The sequence below is a fragment of the Mytilus edulis genome, chromosome 1, assembly GCF_963676685.1.
Source record: "Mytilus edulis chromosome 1, xbMytEdul2.2, whole genome shotgun sequence".
NCBI lineage: Eukaryota > Metazoa > Mollusca > Bivalvia > Mytilida > Mytilidae > Mytilus > Mytilus edulis.
In genome coordinates this window covers 29,189,939-29,212,040 of record NC_092344.1, presented here as the reverse complement: position 1 = coordinate 29,212,040, position 22,102 = coordinate 29,189,939, and the positions used below count along the sequence as shown (strand labels likewise).

The 22,102-nt window shown below is 32.3% G+C and overlaps 1 long non-coding RNA gene across 3 annotated transcripts; it reads right to left on the bottom strand.

Annotated features, from left to right (window-relative positions):
• Nucleotides 1-206: 206 nt before the first annotated feature.
• LOC139529003 (uncharacterized) lies at nucleotides 207-20,830 on the bottom strand. Of its 3 annotated transcripts, none has more exons than XR_011665736.1 (6): nucleotides 20,733-20,830; nucleotides 10,133-10,251; nucleotides 6,098-6,204; nucleotides 5,133-5,254; nucleotides 3,233-3,339; nucleotides 207-713 (listed from the first exon to the last, which is right to left on the bottom strand). It is a non-coding gene; the product is annotated as an uncharacterized lncRNA (long non-coding RNA). The 3 variants fall into 3 exon arrangements; XR_011665735.1 differs by having other exon boundaries at nucleotides 10,133-10,254; nucleotides 20,733-20,822; XR_011665737.1 differs by having other exon boundaries at nucleotides 5,133-5,251; nucleotides 10,133-10,254; nucleotides 20,733-20,822.
• Nucleotides 20,831-22,102: the final 1,272 nt, after the last annotated feature.

Sequence of the window (22,102 nt, the reverse complement as noted above, 5' to 3'; positions counted from 1 at the left end):
TATTCTGGTAATGAGATATACCTATGCTAACACAACTGCTTACCAAATTACATTGACCTCCCATAAACTAGACCTAATCACACAATCACAAACTACATTTTTGTAATACATTGTTGATGGTGACAAAACAACACAACTATATATATGCCTCTCTTTTTGACTCTGTCATCTTTGGCAAGACAAAAATTCCAACAAATTTAATGCAATTATTTTGTCCATTTTTTTTTAATATTTCTATATTCTTAATTTCTTAAATAAATCAATGCTGCATTTACACATAATTCAATATCAATTCTTAACGTTTAACATGTTTAATGTCTACTTCAATACGCGTCAAAATCACTTCACTGTCCGAATGAGCTTAATTTTTAACTCAATTAATAATATTCATTTGTCGAAACTGCTGACAAGTTTATAAATAATTCCTGTCAGAAAGTTGAATCAAAACTTGTTGTACTAGTCGATGATTACATGATTAGACCAGACATAAACAATCTTCAAAATTGATCATATATGTAGATGTACATGTAGATATATGTAAATATCTTCATAATATCATACATGTAGTAGTTTAGAGTTTCATTGTTGTTGTGGAACTATAAGGGTGAATAGACAATCCAATTGCTATAGAGAATCATGTATTGTACATATACATGTACATGTATATGCCTGGCCTCATCTTGTATTAGCCATTGCCAAAGATTGGAATCAAGCTGAAATAAAAACAAATACAAATAAGTATAATATTCATTATTGCTTTAAAATGTTTACATATACAACATACCTGCCAACTGTCACTATTTGCAGGGGATTTCCCCCGTGGAGGCTCCCAAATTGAAATTTTGAAAGAGCAATTTTGTCCTCAATTTAAACAAAACAATTAATTTTACAATGACTTTAATAAGGCTTAAAAAAGTATGAAAAACAACATTAAAAGGTATTTGCAGGCCCCCCTAGAGGGTTTTTTAGGACTCTGACAGCCATCTTGCAAGCAAAACCCCCATTGGGATTTTGAAAAATTGGCAGGTATGATACAATGTAGCAAAAAAGGCTTCATGTCACGTCCACTTGTCCATCTGATGAGTTGAGCCTTTTTCAACTGATTTTTATAGTTCGTTCTTATGTTGTACTGTTATACCACTGTCCCAGGTTAGGGGGAGGGTTGGGATCCCGCTAACATGTTTGACCTCGCCACATTATTTATGTATGTGCCTGTCCCAAGTCAGGAGCCTGTAATTCAGTGGTTGTTATTTGTTTATGCGTTACATATTTGTTTTTCGTTCATTTTTTATATAAATAAGGCTGTTAGTTTTCTCGTTTGAATTGTTTTACATTGTCTTATTGGGGCCTTTTATAGCTGACTATGCGGTATGGGCTTTGCTCATTGTTGAAGGCCATACGGTGACCTATAGTTGTTTTAATAATGTCTGTGTCATTTTGGTCTCTTGTGGACAGTTGTCTCATTGGCAATCATACCACATCTTCTTTTTTATATATTCATGTCTAAAATCTTTATGTATTAGTTTTGTCCATGTTCATTGAGGCCCATATAATTACATTTGTAATGCTTAAGTTCTCTAGGGTCACAAGTCAGGATCGTCTGGCCTTTGTTAGTCTTGTATGATTTTCAATTATAAATTCTTGTGTATAATTCTAACTTAAGTTTAGTATGACTATGAAGTCCATAATCACTGAACTAGTAACTTTTGTTTAGGGATCAATTGAAGCAAGCCTCCATGTATGAGAGTTTCTCGCTGCATTGAAGACCATTTGGTGGCCTTCAGCTGTTCTCAGCTCTTTGGTCGGGTTGTTGTCTTTTTAGCACATTCCCCATTTTCATTCCAATTTTATTTGAAATTGTTAGTGAAATATTTTGATCATGGATTCGCTGTCATCCATTGCCATTGTTATAATAAAATAATATATCTGTTCTATAAATAATTGATATAGGAATTAAGAAAAAAAACTGTTTGTAACTTGTTGAAAACGTAACTTGTAAGGCACAACGTTACCTTCTATAGGGCTTCTTTTCGTACCATGCAAGGTTTTTTTAACAGTAATTTCATATAAAAGTGGTTTACCAGTATCAAGTTGCTGAAGGAAACGCAAAGCTATGATTCTTGAAAACTTCAGGAGTGTTTAAATATGAAAAAATCACAAAAAAAACATTGCAAAAAGATGATTTTTTATTTCCGTAAAATGAAAAGTGCTTGTAAATCCAAATCAATTAAGGCTTGGGACGCGTCACAAATTTGGTACTTAATATTTTACAATTATATGCGACTTTTGAAGTGAAATAATGCTGTCCTTTAGCAAATTATTGATAAAGTAGTAATCTTAATATTGTTTGAAGCGCCTTTGTCTATATCAAAGCACATGTAGCAGTCTGTAACACCAAAGCCTTAACTAAAACATGATAAAGGAAACCATCTTGAAATGACTTTGACATCGACAAAATCTATAAATACGTATTCAAATGAGGTCCCGATTGAACAAATTCAAGACTTCTACAGAGAGGAAGTAAGACAATGCTTTTAAATATTTACCTTCATTAGGATGGAATCCACCAAATTCAACAGCGTCACTGATTAAAAATAGCCGCAAAATAATATCCATGCACCATTTGGCAAATTTTAATCCCTTCATTACAAACATTTTCGGCGATGAAATTATTCTAACAATAGTTCACTTACATCTTCATCAAAAGCACAGACGATAAAAAACTATGCTTAACTTTTTAATTAGCACTTTTTCAAATGGGGAACATCAATTGTTTTGGGTATATAGACAATCATTTAAGGTAATCTTCCTTATATTTATTGTTTTTCATAACAAAAAGTGTGAAAAAATGTCTAATTAGTTATAAAGAATCTACCAGACCTGCCAGATCAGAGCAATGGCACTTTTTCAACTGCCTAAAAATTTATATCTGTACTACTATCTCTCTCTGTTTATGAGAATTTTTAATGAGAGTTCTGTTTGGTGCCTTTCTTTCAAATGAAAGATGCAAATTTTAACCAAATTTTCAATATAAAAGTAAAGACTTTCACAAACTTTTTCCTTAATCACTTACATTCACGGATTAAAAATAAATTCTACATATAAAAAAGACCAAATTTAGAAAGGGAAATAATTCAGGTTTTCCAACTGGAACTGTGTCTTAAAATAGACAAAGAAAAACTGTAAAACCTAGTAAAAGTGACACAACACAATCAGTTTATAAAAGACTTACCAGAAAAATGACTTCTCTTGTGCAAAACATTCCATATAAGGATACAGATACTCAATCTGTGAATGACACCAAACCTGCTGTTCTGTTGCGACCAAGGGATACTGCTCCTAAAATTCCAAAAACAAAGAAATCAGCAAAGAAAAATCAAAGATAGGTTAAATGATAATTAAAGTAATAACATAAAATATCAAAATACCAGTTAATATGAACATAGGTATCAATTAACTCTATTTTAAATAATTTTTCTAAAAGTGGATTGATAATACCTATAAGTTCATTAAATCTACAAATTTTCCTTGAAATGGTCCTTTGTTGTTGTTGTACCTTCTTGAATTAATAAAATATATGCTTAACTTAAAAAAAATAATGACACTTTAACTTGCTTAGCTTCATAATACCAAGAAATTCCATTTTATATTTGTGCAAAAAAAAAAATTGTGACCAAAGGGAGGTAATTCACAAATATTTCGAAGTACATTTAGAAACTACTGTTACAGGTAGAAAAACACTCTCTTATGGCATTTTTTTCTATCAAATTTTAGGTCTGAGGATTCATTAATAGAACTGTTAATGTGAGACTGAATGCAGTAATGTGGAACTCTGTATTTGGAGAACACCAAAGACTTCATCCCAATTGTAATGGATTTTTACAGTGGAATATGGAACGAGAAGAAAAGTTTGGATTTGTTAATCGTGAAGAGGCAATGTGTGACAAATGCAATTATCAATGGAGAAAGTTCAAACTGTATGAAGAAGAGCAAACCAGTAAACCAGGAAGGAAGGCAGCCAAGATAAATGTATCCGCTCAAGCAGCATTAAGTCAAACACCACTTGGATATACTGGTTTGAAGAAAATAGTACTTGGCTGTAACATGCCAGCTCCATCTGCTTCAGGACTTCAAGAGAGGGCAAATAAAGTGCTACCTGAAATAGTAAATATAAATAAGGAAGACATGAAAGCACGACGCAAACAGCTGATTGCAATTAATACACTCAGAAAAAGAAAAGATCCTGGTTCTGTAAGTCTACAGGCTGACTGTGCATACAACAATGCAATATATTCCGGCATTGGAAAAATCTCATTCCAGCCTGCTACACAAGTGGTGTACTCTGTTGCAAAAGCTGAAACAGAAGATAAAAGTATTATAGGAGTGGTTTGCAAAAATAAACTTTGCTCAGTTCATCCAATCAAGTCCGGTAAAAAGTGTACTTCTGCATGCAGTTCAAATTTAACTTTTATAAAAAGCATAGATAAGTACACATGGGCAAAAGACGCTCTTCAAGATTTTGCAAGTGATGGTATTGAGGCTAAACATTTAACAACAGATCCAGTCAGCTCTCCTTATAGAGCTGCAGATGACCTGTATCTTGAAAATACAACATCTACAGAACCAGAACATTTTCTAGATACCAGGAATTTTTCAAATAATCACAGAAAAAACATCAAGAATAATAAAGAATTGGGAGAAATAATGCCCGGTACAACTATAAAAAAAGACCGTGAAAAGCTTTTGAACAATTTTGCTCTGGATTTAGCTGAGAGATGTCAGTCGAAGTTTACCAAGGCCATGGAAAATATCCATGTAAAATATGGTGGTGACTTTACCAAAGTGAAGAATAAAATCTCTTTCATTGTTGATGCCATACCTGCATGTTACACTGGCAATCATGAACTTTGTTGTAGACATTCCTTTGTTTTCAAGGGTGGAAAAAAATTCAGGTTGTCCAACAGAGCTTTCTTACCAAATAGTTTCAAAATAAGAAAATTGGACGAGGACTTGAATGCCATAAGAAAGTGTGTGTTATATCGTCTCAGTCTGAGCGCTTTAAAAAAGACGAGATTGATCCTAATTACTCAAAAAGACGAGGGATTTAACAGATCACTACCAAAAAATGTTACCTATACAAAAAACTTTGAAGGTTGTGTCCCTTCATCTATTCATAGTGTAAATCTTGGTCCTGGCGAGTTTCTCCTAGTGATCTGTAAGCAACTTGAAGTAGAAATCATTCCTGGGTCAGCTGCTGAAAAAGAATTTAAAGCTATACAAAAAACAGACAGAATGCAGAAAGCTTATAAAAAAATCAATGAAATATTAAAAGGAGAGGTCTGATACTAGGAAACATTTGTATAAAATATATAAGCGAAGAAAAAAGAAAAGTTCAACATGTACCCCAAATAAAGGCAGAGGAAATGTGAAGCTGAGAGTTGATTTTTATGCCAAATAAAACTTATTTATTTTCTTATTTTAAAAATATACAAAAGTAATAAGTCTGTGTGTTTTATCAGTAGACTAGTGGATAGGACTTTCACATAAAACACTAACATCAGCTGCTGTCAGATAAATGGGGTAGATTCTACCCAAGAATTGAAAACTACAGGAAAAAATGTAATTTTCTTAATTTTGAAGTATTAAAAGTTTAATCTGAAACAACTTAATGCACTAAAAAACCATAACCTTACACCAAACAGATAAGACATTGACCAGAGATGATGAATCTATTATCTTATCATATCTGTCACTGCAGCTGTAAGAATTAAAAAATTATATCTGTACTGCTATCTCTCTCTGTTTGTGAGAATTTTTTTATGAGAGTTCTGTTTGGTGCCTTTCTTTCAAATAAAAGATGCAAATTTTAACCAAATTTTCAATATAAAAGTAAAGAAAGAATCCCAAACTTTCACAAACTTTTTCCTTAAACACTTACATTCATGGATTAAAAATAAATTCTACATATAAAAATAACCAAATTTAGAAAGGGAAATAATTCAGGTTTTCCAACTGGAACTGTGCCTTACAATAGACAAAGAAAAACTGTAAAACCTAGTAAAAGTGACACAACACAATCAGTTTATAAAAGACTTACCAGAAAAATGACTTCTCTTGTGCAAAACATTCCATATAAGGATACCGATACTCAATCTGTGAATGACACCAAACCTGCTGTTCTGTTGCGACCAAGGGAGGCTGCTCCTAAAATTCTCAAAACAAAGAAATCAGCAAAGAAAAATCAAAGGTAGGTTAAATGATAATTAAAGTAATAACATAAAATATCAAAATACCAGATAATATGAACATAGGTATTAATTAACTCTATTTTAAATCATTTTTCTAAAAGCGGATTGATAATGCCTATAAGTTCATTAAATCTACAAATTTTCCTTGAAATGGTCCTTTGTTGTTGTGTCCCTTCTTGAATTAATAAAATATATGCTTAACTTAAAGAAAATAATGACACTTTAACTTGCTTAGCTTCATAATACCAAGAAATTCCATTTTATATTTGTGCAAAAAAAAAAATTGTGACCAAAGGGAGGTAATTCACAAATATTTTTGAAGTACATTTAGAAAATACTGTTACAGGTATAAAAACACTCTCTTATGGCATTTTTTTCTATCAAATTTTAGGTCTGAGGATTCATCTAATAGAACTGTTAATGTGAGACTGAATGCAGCAATGTGGAACTCTGTATTTGGAGAACACCAAAGACTTCATCCCAATTGTAATGGATTTTTACAGTGGAATATGGAACGAGAAGAAAAGTTTGGATTTGTTAATCGTGAAGAGGCAATGTGTGACAAATGCAATTATCAATGGAGAAAGTTCAAACTGTATGAAGAAGAGCAAACCAGTAAACCAGGAAGGAAGGCAGCAAAGATAAATGTATCCGCTCAAGCAGCATTAAGTCAAACACCACTTGGATATACTGGTTTGAGGAAAATAGTACTTGGCTGTAACATGCCAGCTCCATCCACTTCAGGTTGCACTTTGTAAATACAGCTGTTTCTCAAAACACGCCTCTTTTGGGGAGTAATTGAATATTCATAGAAAATTCATTTTGTTTACATACTGGTTCCCAGTTATGCTCTCTGTGTTCCATATCGCAGAGACAGAACTTGGGAATGTTACCAGTAAATAAACACGTGCATATTGTTTACATTGAAATCTGTGGTAACCTTTCATTCGAGGTAGGGGTAGTTAAGAAAATTAGTGTAAGTTTAAACTCTGAGAAGTTCAGGGCATATAAACGTTGAAAATATGCCGCACAGCCCTATATTTTGACCTTTGAAAAAAATTGTGTTGCATATGAACTTTCAATGCTAGGATAAGATTTTTTTCAAAACTTCATAGTAAAAGTGGTACAGTTTTAGCCGTAAAAGGAGTTCCTATGGGAAATTGCATTGTCAATATTTACAGAAATGCAACCTATAGGGTGAAAAAGGGGAACATTCAGAATTTAACCAAATTTGCTTTATTTCACAGATTTCAAAGAAATTAACTCAAATAAGAAGTTTTATAAATATTTAATGAAGATTGATAGAATCCTGGGCCTTAAATATGATGACTCAGCATAAATTCACAGTTTACAGTATGCATAGTTTACTTAAAGTTCTGGATACAAAATTAAATCATAATATTTGCATATTTGTAAGTTAAATTGTTAAGAAGTGCTTATATTTACTCTTCGCAGTCATTGAAACTCATAGATCCTTCCTGAATATTATTTATGGGGTATTTGTGTCCTTTCGATAACCCAAAAGTAAGCCGCAACACCTAAATCTGCTTTTTTGTCACCACGGCATAATAAATACAAGCTAGAAAAACAAAAATATCTCAAGAAAACTTACAATAGTGTGTTCTATCCTGAATATGTACTAAATATTCCAAATTGCTAGAAACAGCAGAATTATTTAGGAAATTTGAGGCCCCAGGGGCAAGAAACATAGAAAATTGCCTACCCCCTGGGTCATAAAACAAATAATTTAACTTGTAAATGCTATGATTTTATGATTTTAAAGTTCTTGATATAGAAAACAATAACTATGCTTGGAAGTTATGCAAAAATCAAATGTTAGCAGTCATCTCTACAACATTTTAAGTGAATTTATATCTCAGACTGGTATCTGCATACATATAACTATTGCAAATATGGCTTTGTTTGAACACTTCTAGTATATATAGTAGCTAAATTGTGTCAGATATATGGTTAAAGATTATACTGTTGTGACAAGAATTCTAAATTGACCATTTGAGGCAGAAAATGTGTTCTTTAATTGACAAATAGGCATACAGTAAGATAAGGACTGGAGATAGAGGCTGGATTGGATACTTTATATAATCTTGAATGTTGTAATGATTGACTGCTAAACATTACATTTATGATATTCTGATATGCTTTCAATATGTTATCAAAACAGTTTTTAACAGGTTCTAGGCATTTTTTATCAGAAAATATGCAAATAGGGTAAGCTGGCAATAATTAAAGTCTTGTTTTCAAATTCTTTAAAAAATTGAAACAGGGGAGGGGGTATAAAATGTATAGTAAAGAAAAACTTAGAGTATACACAGTGATTTCTTTAAGACTATAATTCTGATAAATGAGTATTAATGTGAGAAAAACTGATTTTAGCGAGTTTTCTATTTAAATAAATGTCTGTATAGGTTGCACTTTGTAAATACAGCTGTTTCTCAAAACACGCCTCTTTTGGGGAGTAATTGAATATTCATAGAAAATTCATTTTGTTTACATACTGGTTCCCAGTTATGCTCTCTGTGTTCCATATCGCAGAGACAGAACTTGGGAATGTTACCAGTAAATAAACACGTGCATATTGTTTACATTGAAATCTGTGGTAACCTTTCATTCGAGGTAGGGGTAGTTAAGAAAATTAGTGTAAGTTTAAACTCTGAGAAGTTCAGGGCATATAAACGTTGAAAATATGCCGCACAGCCCTATATTTTGACCTTTGAAAAAAATTGTGTTGCATATGAACTTTCAATTCTAGGATAAGATTTTTTTCAAAACTTCATAGTAAAAGTGGTACAGTTTTAGCCGTAAAAGGAGTTCCTATGGGAAATTGCATTGTCAATATTTACAGAAATGCAACCTATAGGACTTCAAAAGAGGGCAAATAAAGTGCTACCTGAAATAGTAAATATAAATAAGGAAGACATGAAAGCATGACGCAAACAGCTGATTGCAATTAATACACTCAGAGGAAGAAAAGATCCTGGTTCTGTAAGTCTACAGGCTGACGGTGCATACAACAATGCGATATATTCCAGCATTGGAAAAACCCCATTCCAGCCTGCTACACAAGTGGTGTACTCTGTTGCAAAAGCTGAAACAGAAGATAAAAGTATTATAGGAGTGGTTTGCAAAAATAAACTTTGCTCAGTTCATCCAATCAAGTCCGGTAAAAAGTGTACTTCTGCATGCAGTTCAAATTTAACTTTTATAAAAAGCATAGATAAGTACACATGGGCAAAAGACGCTCGTCAAGATTTTGCAAGTGATATAATTGAGGCTAAACATTTAACAACAGATCCAGACAGCTCTCCTTATAGAGCTGCAGATGACCTGTATCTTGAAAATACAACATCTTCAGAACCAGAACATTTTCTAGATACCAGGCATTTTTCAAATAATCACAGAAAAAACAGCAAGAATAATAAAGAATTGGGAGAAATAATGCCCGGTAGAACTTAAAAAGACCGTGAAAAGCTTTTGAACAATTTTGCTCTGGATTTAGCTGAGAGATGTCAGTCAGAGTTTACCAAGGCCATGGAAAATATCCATGTAAAAATATGGTGGTGACTTTACCAAAGTGAAGAATAAAATCTCTTTCACCGTTGATGCCATACCTGCATGTTACACTGGCAATCATGAACTTTGTTGCAGACATTCCTTTGTTTTCAAGGGTGGACAAAAATTCTGGTTGTCCAACAGAGCTTTCTTACCAAATAGTTTCAAAATCAGAAAATTGGATGAGAACTTGAATGCCATAAGAAAGTGTGTGTTATATCGTCTCAGTCCGAGTGCTTTAAAAAAGACGAGATTGATCCTAAAAAGTTGAGGGATTTAACAGATCACTGCATAGATCACTACCAAAAAAATACCTATACAAAAAACTTTGAAGGTCGTGTCCATTCAGCTATTCATAGTGTAAATTTTGGTCCTGGTGAGTCTCTCCAAGTGATCTGTTAGCAACTTGGAGTAGAAATCAGTCCTGGGTCTGCTGCTGAAAAAGAACTAAAAGCTATACAAACTAGAGGCTATAAAGAGCCTGTGTCGCTCACCTTGGTCTATGTGAATATTAAACAAAGGAAGCAGATGGATTCATGACAAAATTGTGTTTTGGTGATGGTGATGTGTTTGTACATCTTACTTTACTGAACATTCTTGCTGCTTACAATTATCTCTATCTATAATGAACTTGGCCCAGTAGTTTCAGTGGAAAATGTTAGTAAAAATTTACAAATTTTATGAAAATTGTTAAACATTTACTATAAAGGACAATAACTCCTTAGGGGGTCAATTGACCATTTCAGTCATGTTGACTTATTTGTAAATCTTACTTTGCTGTACATTATTGCTGTTTACAGTTTATCTCTATCTATAATAATATTCAAGATTATAACCCAAAAAGGTAAAATTTCCTTAAAATTACCAATTTAGGGGGCAGCAACCCAACAACGGGTTGTCCGATTCATCTGAAAATTACCGGGCAGATAGATCTTGAACTGATAAACAATTTAACTCCATGTCAGATTTGCTTTTAATGCTTTGGTTTTTGAGTTATAAACCAAAAACTGCATTTTACCCCTATGTTCTATTTTTAGCCATAGCGGCCATCTTGGTTGGATGGCTGGGTCACCAGACACATTTTTTCAAACTAAATACCCCAAAGATGATTGTGGCCAAGTTTGGATTAATTTGGCCAAGTAGTTTCAGAGGAGAAGATTTTTGTAAAAGATAACTAAGATTTACGTAAAATGGTTAAAAATTGACTATAAAGGGCATTAACTCCAAAAGGGGTCAACTGACCATTTCGGTCACGTTGACCTATTTGTAAATCTTACTTTGCTGAACATTATTGCTGTGTACAGTTTATCTCTATCTATAATAATATTCAAGATAATAACCAAAAACAGCAAAATTTCCTTAAAATTACCAATTCAGGGGCAGCAACCCAACAACAGGTTGTCTAATTCATCTGAAAATTTCAGGGCAGATAGATCTTGACCTGATAAAAAATTTCACGCTGACAGATTTGCTCTAAATGCTTTGGTTTTTGAGTTATAAGCCAAAAACTGCATTTTAACCCTATGTTCTATTTTTAGCCATGGTGGCCATCTTGGTTAGTTGGCTGGGTCACCGAACACATTTTTTAAACTAGATACCCCAATGATGATTGTGACCAAGTTTGGTTAAATTTGGCCCAGTAGTTTCAGAGGAGAAGATTTTTGTAAAAGTTAACGACGACAGACAGTGATGCAGGACTACGATGGAAGACAGACGCCAAGTGATGAGAAAAGCTCACTTGGCCCTTCGGGCCAGGTGAGCTATCAACAGACAGAATGCAGAAAGCTTATAAAAAATCAATGAAATATTAAAAGGAGAGGTCTGATACTAGGAAACATTTGTATAAAATATATGAAAAACATCAGGAAGAAAAGTGTTACCAGAAAAACAAGCTTATGCGGGCAGTTAAACGTACCAAAACACAAGCCGAGGACAATCCATATGCCAAAAAACCACAAGTTGCAATGACAAAAAAGTGTTAATTTGTAAATAAAGCATACTTTCATATAAGACAGTGTGGTTCATGACATTTTGCACATAAATTTTGCCCTTTACAATGAATAAGTTCCTAGTTTGTAGCATGGGACTCAAGTTTAATATGCTCTTAGTTGACACAGGTCTTATTATGGCACAAGTGACTACATTCTATGCAATTGTTGTTTTCATCAAGTCTTGGCATATCATTGTGGCTTATTCTTTCCTTAATCATATATGTTAGTCTATGTGCTCTTTCTTTTTTTGCACCCTCCCTTGGCCAGTTTACATTCATGACACCGTATCCTAATTTATCAACATAGCCGTCCCATGCAACCATGAATATTGCCCAATTTTTTTGTTTTCCTAAGAAATCTCCCCTCTATCTAAATCTTTATAAAAGTCCTCCATGATGCTGACACAATCAGAAAAACGTTTTAAAAAAAGTCTGATTCAGCAACTTGCTTTTCTAAAATGAACATGATGAAAGTGAAAGTAAATTTCATCCCAATATAGAATGTAAAAAACAATTGATATTTCCATTGCCGACAATAGTAATGTTTCTTGCTGTACTGATTTTATTGAGTTGAATTTTATTATAAAACCTTTTTTAAAATAAAGAATATTTATTGTGTTAACATATTTCATAAAAAAAATGATATGATTGCGTTGCTTTTCTAGGTGTTATTTACAGATGTCAAGGGTGACCGTCAATCTTGCACAAAAATAACAGTAAAATTTAGGCATTCAACAACAGGAAGAAAAAAAACTTCTCAATTATTTCTGAAGGAGGAATCAAATTTTATTTTGTCATTGCTATAAACCAAGAATCAATAAGGTTTCAGGAAAAAAAAATTTATTTGTGGCATACTCCACCCAATCAAAATCTGCCATGTTTTTGTTTCTGAATACTATGTTATGCTCATTTTCGACTGGTTCCAAAAGAGCTAATGGCAGATTATAACCTATGGAATCAAAACTAGAGGCTCTTAAGAACCTGTGTCGCTCACCTTGGTCTATGTGCATATTAAACAAAGGAAACAGATCATCAGATGGATTCATGACAAAATTGTGTTTTGGTGATGGTGATGTGTTTGTAGATCATACTTTACTGATCATTCTTGCAACTTACAATTTTCTCTATCTGTAATGAACTTGGCCCTTAAGTTACAGAGGAAAACATTTTGTAAAAACTTACCAAAAATTACCAAATTAATGAAAATTGTTAAAAATTGACTATAAAGGGCAATAACTCCTTAAGGGGTCAACTGGCCATTTTGGTCATGTCGACTTATTTGTAGATCCTAATTTACTGAACATTATTGCTGTTTACACTTTATCTCTATCTATAATAGTATTCAAGATAACAACCAAAAAACGGCTAAATTTCTTTAAAAATTACCAATTGGAGGGCAGCAACCCATCAACCAGTTATCCAATTCATCTGAAAATTTCAGGGCAGATAGATATTTACTAGAGAAACAAGTTAATCCCTTGTAAGAAATGCTTTGGTTTCAGAGTTATAAGCCAAAATCTACATATTACCCCTATGTTCTATTTTTAGCCATGGCGTACATTTTGGTTGGTTGGCCAGGTCACCGCACACATTTTTTTAAACTAGATACCATTATAATGATGTTGGCTAAGTTTGGTTAAATTTGGTACAGTAGTTTCAGAGGAGAAGATTTTTGTACAAGATTACAAAAATTTACAAAAAATTGGTAAAAAATTACTATTAAGGACAATAACTCCTTAAAGGGTCAACTGACCATTTTGATCATGTTAACTTATTTGTAGATCTTACTTTGCTGAACATTATTGCTGTTTACAGTTTATCTCTATCTATAATAATTTTCAAGATAATAACCGAAAACGGACAAAATTTTTCTTAAAATTACCAATTCAACCCAACAACCCATTGTCAGATTCATCTGAAAATTTCAGGGCAAATAGAACTTGACTTATTAAACAATTTTACCTCCATGTCAGATTTGCTCTAAATGCTTTGGTTTCAGAGTTATAAGCCAAAACATACATTTTACCCCTATGTTCTATTTTTAGCCATGGCCCCCATCTTGGTTGGTTTGGAGGGTCACTGGACACAATTTTTAAACTAGATACCCAAATGATGATAATGTGGCTAAGTTTGGTTAAATTTGGCCCAGTAGTTGCACAGGAGAAGATTTTTGTAAAATTTACGTCGACGGACGACGACAGACAATGACGGACGCCAAGTGATGAGAAAACCTCACTTGGCCCTTTTGGCCAGGTGAGCTAAAAAGGGCCCAGAATCTAGCAATTTTTAGGCCAAATAAATATTTGTTATATCTTGTAATGGAAAAGTTGTAGAAAAAAGATGTTGATCACTTACAAGGGAAGAAAAAAGAAAAGTTCAACAGGTACCCCAAATGACGGCAGAGGAAATGTGAAGCTGAGAGTTGATTTTTAAATGCCAAATAAAACTTATTTATTTTCTTATTAAATATACAAAAGTAATAAGTCTGTGTGTTTTATAAGTAGACTAGTGGATAGGACTTTCACATAAAACACTAACAGGAACTACAGGAAACTAGAGGCTCTAAAGAGCCTGTGTCGCTCACCTTGGTCTATGTGAATATTAAACAAATTAAAGGAAGCAGATGGATTCATGACAAAATTGTGTTTTGGGGATGGTGATGTGTTTGTACATCTTACTTTACTAAACAGTCTTGCTGCTTACAATTATCTCTATCTATAATGAACTTGGCCCAGGAGTTTCAGTGGAAAATGTTAATAGAAATTTACAGGACAATAACTCCTTAGGGGGTCAATTGACCATTTTGGTCATGTAGACATATTTTTAGATCTTTTATCCCATGTCAGATTGGCTCTAAATGCTTTGTTTTTTGAGTTATAAGACAAAAACTGCATTTTACCCCTATGTTCTATTTTTAGCCGTTGCGGCCATCTTGATTTGATGACCGGGTCACCAGACACATATTTTAAACTAAATTCCCCAAAGCTGATTGTGGCCAAGTTTGGATTAATTTGGTCCAGTAGTTTCAGAGGAGAAGATTTTTGTAAAAGTTAACGACGATTGACGACAGACGACGGACGCAAAGTGATGGGAAAAGCTCACTTGGCCCTGTGGGCCAGGTGAGCTAAAAATGACAATTTTCTTAATTTGAAGTATTTAAAAAAGTTTAATCTGAAAAATACCAAAATGTTTATGTTAGTTGAAATCAAACATATTTTGATTTTGGACCTATCAAACTTCAATATGGACCTATTTGAAAACAGGTATCAGGTGAACCTAAACATTTCTATTTAGCAGCAGTCTCTTACTACATATCTCCTTAATTTTACATGATAGTCCTACAAAAATATTGAAAATGAGTACATTTAATTTTTTTCTAGGTTCTGTCATGTGAAAGCGGTACCTTCTTGGTCACTATTTATGTGTTGCATCTAAATAAGAATTGTAACACTTTATAGTGACTGAACAGGTTAAACAAATGCTTCTCAAGAAACAGAAAAAGAAGATAACTTGAAACAGCACAAGCCATGCCAGTATATGTATGAATAAAAACTCAGATCAGAATAGCATGGACAATATGATAGTTATAATAAAAATAAATATGTCCTGGTGAACATGGTGAATATATATACATGATATAGTGAGGAAAATTAATATCAATAATTCTGCAAATAATGCAATTTTATCAAGTGATTTGTACATTTCTGTTAAAATTTTCACACAATCAGTGAAACATTCAAAAAGGCTTAAATAATGTTTTGTTACTGAAAGTCTAAAACAATGACACATGTTCTATTTACCAAATAACTCATGTCATGCATGTGTTTCTGTGAGAAAAAAAAATCATGTGCAATTTTGGGAATTAAAGGGAAAGAAGATCCTTTTGCGGCACACTGGCTCATGTCAATTGTGAAAATACTTACCAAATATATTTTCTGTATCATGATACTGACAACGACAATATAATCAAGGAGTACACATCGTAGAAAAAATGCACAAATTACAGATAAAATAATGAAAACCCCCTTTTTTTTGTGCATCTTCTGCCAAATCAATATTTTAAGCATCTATATATACTAGATGAGTAATAATCAATGTAAATATGGAACATTTTTGAAGAAAAAACCCAAATTTTGTAAAAAAAAACACCCCCAAAAATGTTGTACCATAACCCCAAAATTAATTCTAATCTTCATTTTGTGTATTAAACCTTAATTCTAGAACAACAGGCCTCTACAATAACTTTTTTTTCAACTTGTCCAGTAGGACAAGTACATACCAAAACTTACTTGTCCGAATGAAATTGTTACTTGTCCAATTTTTTTTTTACTAAAAATAATCTTTTTACATCTTGAGTTGATTAAAGGAACAAAATGAACTGAAACAATAGAACAGAATTTGATGTTTTTCTTTTGAAATACTTTTCAAAATTAAAAGTCAAGTACAACTGAATCTAGTCATGTCACAGGACTTAGTTTCTAGTTTTCATCAATGCTAGTCTCATCAGACTCTGCACACGAGGCACCATCTGATAGGCCTTTACACTCATTTGACATTTGTATCCTATATTTTTTAAGTTGAAAAAAGTGTATTCAAATACAATCAATAAAAAGAAGATAAGGTCTGATTGCCAATGAGACAACTATCAGCAAGAGACCAAATGACACAGAAATTTACAACTAAAGGTCACTATATTGCAAGTATTTTTATTTTTCTACTTATGATCAAATATGATTTTGTTAATTTTATGGTAAATAAAAAAAAAATATTTTTGTGAAAAAATGTTCAACAAAGTTGGATAATTAAAACTTATTTTCTGTAAAATAATTGAACTTGTCCTGACGGACAAGCTTAATACAGCTTTTACTTGTCCGACCTTTTTTCCCTCTGGTACCGGACAATCGGACAAGTGTTATTGTCGAGGCCTGCACAATTTCATAGAGATCCGTTCACTTACATTTGTATACTAAATTCCATTCTAAATTTTACTTATACTTAAGTTATTGTCTGGAAACCAAATGTGTCTTCTTGAAAACAACAACCACATGATTAAGCATTTCTCGAAAGCAAATTTTTGACATGCTTGTATTTCCCATTTCCATTATCAATTTTATTGTGCTGTTATATAAAACTTGAAAAGTAAGCTAACACAAAAAATATATATGCAAGAAATTACATAAAACTGACTCTGAATTAGTACATGAAATTGATGTAGAACCCACAAACTGAAGCTGATCAGGAATATGAACATGATGAATGGTTTTTTGTTCGAGTCAGATTTATTTCACCGAAGCTGTTTAGCGCTATCAATAAGAATTATTTAGTCAAGATTTAACACTAGTATTAAGGTTCATCATAACAAATTGGCAAATACGGCCGTATTTTCTCCTAAAAAACTACTGTGTACAGACTTTCTTACCTGTGCGGTTTGGTTAGTTTTAAATATTTTTAGTTTATATATAAAAGTTGAATTTATTTTGCATATCTGAAATATAAAAATCATTTTGGTGAAGATCTGCATTCAAAATATTTTTTTTGTCCTAAATGTCCTATGCTTGAACCGATTTTTTCCCCATCGTCATCGATTTGGGAATTGAATATAATTTAAAAAAAAAAAAGAAAAAAATACCATACCCCGTCCTGCCTTTTGAAGTTCAATGATCGTTCCCTAAACATTTTCCATCTGAACTTATTATTTTATTTTAGACAAAAACTATATATATATCATTTATATGTTATGTAGCCTAGGTCTAGGACATTCGACCTGACATGCATGAAATATTTGCCACTGGATGTTAAGTAACCAACAACCAATCAATAAATAGGACATTGTCTTGGTATAAAGCTGGCATTTAAGGTAGCGCCTTCCTCATATTATAGTATATTAAAAAAGTTTATTTTTTTATTTTGATTGATGTCAGTCTCTTGCTTCTGTGCACGAATCTGATCATGGGTACATCACTACATGTGACTAAAAATCTGTCAATTTCTATTTGTTCCATATGTTATTACCTGGATAACTGTATATGGCAATAAAAATTAGAAACCAAGGAACCTGATAATACCAGAGATGGGAGAAATAAATCTTCTATGTTTTTTTATTTGAACATTTTTTCCAAAAAAATGGCTAAATTTCGAACCGGAAATGTTACATTGCACCATCTTAGATTTTTAGGAGGCTCTGTATTAAATATGTTTCTGAATAATGAACAGCGCTTTATGAAAATGAATAAAACTGACACATGAATGACCATTTCTTGTGCTACAGTCATATTCTATCATTTAGTTAAGTCAGAATATATTGTCAAAAAAACTAATCATGTTCATAACAGCGGTATCCAATAAAACGTTGGAAGAAAATGTCAAAACCATCTTAATGTTTACATTCTTATTAGAGCTACAACTAAAAAAAATCATTGTTAATCGAATATCATCGAGCAAGCAGTCGAATTTAAGCACGTGGTCTTAAAAGAACAATTATCATTGACCAAATTGTCAATCAGGTTTTCGAGGTGTCCAGTTGTTTATGAACGTAAAAATACGTAATAAATCCGTTGTTAGTCATACAATGTGCTCCTCCAAAATATGGAATGGAACATTCCAGTACACATAAGGTTATGACATAGTTATCATATATATATTGATGTGACTACACACAGAGATGTGACCATCTACACAACGTTGGCGTCCGTCAATAGAATGCGTAAGTTATGAACGCCAGAAAAGAAAGAGTTTCAGTTTTAATGAATTTTCAAGATTTTCGTGAACAGTATCGGTGTCAAATGAACTTTTTATCAAAGTATAGTAACTATTAAATAAAAGTAATGAAATAATTAGTGTTATAGTCTTTGCAGTTTGCAAAAATTCAGTTTTTTATACCGACTTGGCGGAAAGGGTCATGGTTTCCATAGTTTTGAACAAGACATATATTAAAATTTAAACTTGAAATGAAACTTGTTCAATATTGAAATCGAAAACACAACATCCTTTTTAAGTCTACTTAATATTTTAATGTCAAAATTGTAAATCTAGGGCGTATAATAAACTTTAAATAGAGTGAATTATGCCGTTCATAACTCTAACACTAGCTTACAGTATATGGTGTTATGAACAAATGTTATAAATCTGTTTTTTAATAAATTAAATGGATTATTGGTGCTTCTTTTAAACATAATCAAAAACATTTGATGTCTGATTTTATTTTATCACGTCACACATTTATAACTTTTGGCATGAAGATTAAATTTTCGATATCAGCATTGTTAATAATTTAAAGACACACTTTTTTTGTGTCTGTTGTTATGAACGATTATTATTTGATTATTTTTATATGATTTTGAGCAATAAATGATAAATAAGTTGTATTTTCAAGAAATCTTATGTTGTCTTTAAAAGAGGAGTTGTTGAAATTGCTAGCAATTTGCGACTTTCATTTGAATTTTGGGAAAATGTTTTTGTTCATAACCATGATAACGACGGAAGCAGTTTTGAAATATTGTTATGAACGTTTTAAAAATGTCTATAATCATGGTTTTATTAACAGAATGTAACTTTTTGTTTAGTTCTTAAGCTATTATTTGGTATTGTTTGATACAATAAATTCACCTATAAAGCGATTGCAATGTTTGTTTATTCACACAGGGAACATAATGATAGATTTGAGAACAATATTTCTGTTCATAACGGTGTCCAAACATTTTATGTATTTTATTTATTACTGTTTCCTAAAAAAATTACAAAGTGGATAATAGTGTGTTAAGGTTGTTCTTGTAAACAGTATACACACCAATTATTCTACTCAATTTGACCTGGTATCGGTATTTTGAAGCAAATAAGGGAATCCGGGTCCGTTCGCCCTGATTCATGTTCGCCCTAGTACCTGTTCGCCCTGATACCTGTTCGCCCAGGGTCCGTTCGCCCTGATTATTATTTTTTTCTAATTGTTGTCTTGTCGCATTATTTTAAGTATTTGAACAAAATATGTTAAAGTTTGTTGAAAAATTGACAGAATATTAATATTGCCGCAATCAATTTATCATTTTCCCTTTGATTTGCAGAGTAGAATACTGGAATACAATGTATTTATCTTTATTGATATTTGTTAACAAAATCATTGTAATCAGTCAATCACGAAAGTATGCAGTATAAATTAATGTCATAATGAACTTGTAAATCCGTTTCATAATTTACAGTTCGTACATCATTGGTTTTATTAATTTCAAGCTGAATATTTTATCAAAATAAAACGTTTGTTTTTATTATTAATCCATCAAAAGACAAGTTTCACAATAATCAGCTATCCGAATTATTTTGTCATTGAACAATTAATGATCATAAACAAACCATAAACTTTTAAATATTTCAATGTTTCCATAAATTTCAAGAATATACATGATATATATACCATAGAAATATCTGAATAAGTTTATTCAACTTAAACTAAACTATACTAAATTTTAGCCCTGAATATTTTATTAATATTTTAATTTATAGTAGGGCGAACGGACTCTGGGCGAACGGACTCTGGGCGAACGAACTCAGAGCGAACGGACCTAGGGCGAACATGTTATTAGGGCGAACGGTCCCGATATCCAAATAAGGACACTGGTTATGAACATAAAAAATATTTTTCACATTAAATAAAAGTAAGATACAGATTTTCTACAGCTCTATAAATTTGGAAACAATTACTTCTGATATTGGGCTAAATACATAACCCATAATATTGGTGATTGAATGACTTATATTTTTCAGATATTCTGTAACATAATGTGACCCATGATCAGATTCGTGCACTACTGGAAGTGGAAGGCTATATCGTTGATTCTCTCTTGAATGAGTCACAGTATCAACAGACTCGGGGCGAATGGACCCAAACTTGTCCATATAAGTCGTTCATCTATAAAAATAAGGACCCTACTCACCGATGAAAAGTTAATCACAACCATACAGATCTCCAATAAAATTGCAAAATCATAAGCTCAAACGCACCAAACGAGTGTGGTATCCAGATGATTTTTCACCTGACAGATCTTCGTGGGAAAATGCCCTGAACGAAACGTTTATAGTACAAACAAGTACCTTTTCTAACTTTCAAAAGCAATAAGCAACACTATCCATAAATGAAACTTATCATCGATTAAGGACAGTCATTACATAGAAAGGCTTTGAAAAAGCAAATTTCAGAATATATATAATGAATTTGAATAGAACAAAAAATCCTTGAATATATTCATTAAGAAAGCCTAGTAAAGTGATCCGTTTAATGGTACGTTTTGGTGATATTTTGCTTCAAATGTTTTTTTGTGTAGGACTGATATATTATAAATGGTTCTGATCGTTTACTTTCTGCCTCAACATCACATTTCTGTAGAGTACACCAAAATACCGAAAAGACTATGAACAGACAAAACCATACTTTAATAACTTTTTTTTTGCTAATTCCTATTTCAACTGAATTGTAAATTATACATTTCAATCTCAGTATTTTCATTACTATGTGTGCGGAGGATAATATTTTCTGTTGTAAATCAGGACAATTATGACATGTTGATAGTGGTGTTAAGGGAGCTACCATTTGATTTTTATTGGGGGGGGGGGGTCTAGGATGAAATTTGAAAAAAATAGGCAGGACAGGAGTTTTGAATAAAAAAAAAAGGCAGGATGAGACACTTGCAAAAAAAAAAAGTCAGGATAAACTAAAAAAAAAAAAAGGCAGGACCGAACAGAGTGAAAAATAAAAAGGCAGGACAGAGATTACAGCTAAAAAAAAAGGCAGGACAACATTTTTCATCCTAGCCCCCCCCCCCCCCCCCCCCCCATAAAAATCAAATGGTATCTCCCTAAATAAAAAGTAGCTAGGGAGATTTAAAACATGTATAAGGAATGTTTTTATTTTACAGCTTTTACAAGTAACAACTTGCATGTTTCTTTCTTTTTAGATGATGCAATTTCCTCTTTAGTTTTCTGTGTTATCACTGTTTTCTTAAAACTACACGACAGAAAATAGACTCAAAAGTGACCATCCCATATTACGTTCAGATTTCCTATAACCTTAATTTCCATAGATTTGTTCAACATCTGGTCAACCTTATCTGCAGAATATGTTTGATTAACAGAATGGCTGTATCAAATATCATTCTGTATATAATTTTATTATAGTATTGGTTTATGATTAGTTTCAAAAACTATATTAGCATAATTATCACTGATTCTCTTAAAAAAAAAAAAATAAAAAATAAAGGTTTGATTAATATGCAAACATATCTAATACTTGCATTTTTTGCTATTAATT